Here is a 1,644-nt window from a genome sequence, read left to right on the forward strand (position 1 = left end):
CCACCGTGCCTGAAACAATTCGTCCTTTGCTGATAATTGCCTTTTGGGGGCCCCTTTCCACATTTTTTTTTTTAAAGATTTTATTTATTTATTTGAGAGAGAGAGAATGAGAGACAGAGAGCACGAGAGGGAAGAGGGCAGAGGGAGAAGCAGACCCCCTGCCGAGCAGGGAGCCAAATGCGGGACTCGATCCCGGGACTCCAGGATCATGACCTGAGCCGAAGGCAGTCGCTTAACCAACTGAGCCACCCAGGCGCCCGCCCCTTTCCACATTGAAAAGCCTTTCCTTTTCTCCAGGTTGGTGGAGCTCCTTTATATTTGCTAGATGGGACGCTGGCCGATTCGTGAATAATAAAGCCAATTTGATCTTCAAATTTACTCAGTTGAATTTTGTTTTTTAACAGCGAGGAAAAAAAAAAGAATGTATTTTTCTGGCAATACCTGTGACTTTGTAAACAGAGACACGAGTGAGAGAAACGCCATGGTGATAAAAGTACCTTTCTCTTTACTGCCTGATGCAGCACCACTGATAAAAGCCGGGGTTTACACACAAGCCCTAAGGATCGCCAGGCTTTAAAAAAAATATGCTCCCTGTTTGCACAGCCTTTTCACCTACTCTATCTTGGGTAAACCACAGCCACACTCTTGGCTGGAAGTAGGAGGCAGGACAAGTGTTTTGTTATTGGCAGCCCCTTCCCCCACACCCATTTTTTTTAATAAAGGAAGCTGTTGAGATTTAAACACATCAAGGAGCAGTTCAAGGTCACACCCTTATCGAGGTGGCAGAGCTAAAAAATTATTCGTTGTTAACTGAGATTCAAGTTTAACTGGGTGTCCTGTATTTTTATTGACCAAATCTGACTTGAGCAAGGAATTCTTCCCTGAGCAAGAGGGTCTGCAGAGTTGCAGCTGAGCTAGGTGGGGGACCATGCCATGAATGTGACCTCTGAGTCCACAGGCTGAACATTCAATAGGGTGACACAGACTTTGAACAAGTGCACGGGGTTCTGTTCATTGCACAGAGGCCCCACTTGATTGAGCTCACGCAAAGGTCAATTTAACATAAGCAGTTGGGTTTGTGAAATCCTAAGGCAGGAAACACAATATTGCCAAGCTCCTGGGAATTTTACAGCTGACAGGAAATGAGGTCTTTCGGTGGCTTCGTGATCTTTCATTTATGTAGCTCTCTTTGCTGGTCCTCCTGTCCTTATTGTGTTTTCCTCCTTAGACTGACTTCCTCAGCTTACTCCTTATCTTGTCTGGGACCTTCAAAGGGATGCCCCAACTCTGTGTCTTCAGGACATTTCTTCCTGCCCTGCCCTGCCCTAGAGAAACAAACATTTTGGCGCAGAGATTAAGGGCACAGACTCTTGAGACAGATTGCTGGAGTTTGACTCCTGATTCACCACTTAACTTCTCTGGTTCCAGTTTCCTCATCTCGAAAATAGGGGCCTCAACCTTATAGGATATTGTGAGAAGTAAGATAATGTCCTTAAATACCCAGCGTAGTGATGACATATAGTACATGCTCAATAAATACAGCTAGGTTGTTATTATAGCAACTCTGGTATTTATAGCTCCTGGCTGAGTATTTCCAAGTCCCAGTTTGAAATTCTCAGTGGAAAGAGCCATTAGCTGAGCTCG

This window comes from Leptonychotes weddellii, chromosome 15 (assembly GCF_054177405.1).
Source record: "Leptonychotes weddellii isolate Sample4059 chromosome 15, ASM5417740v2, whole genome shotgun sequence".
In the NCBI taxonomy this organism is placed as follows: domain Eukaryota; kingdom Metazoa; phylum Chordata; class Mammalia; order Carnivora; family Phocidae; genus Leptonychotes; species Leptonychotes weddellii.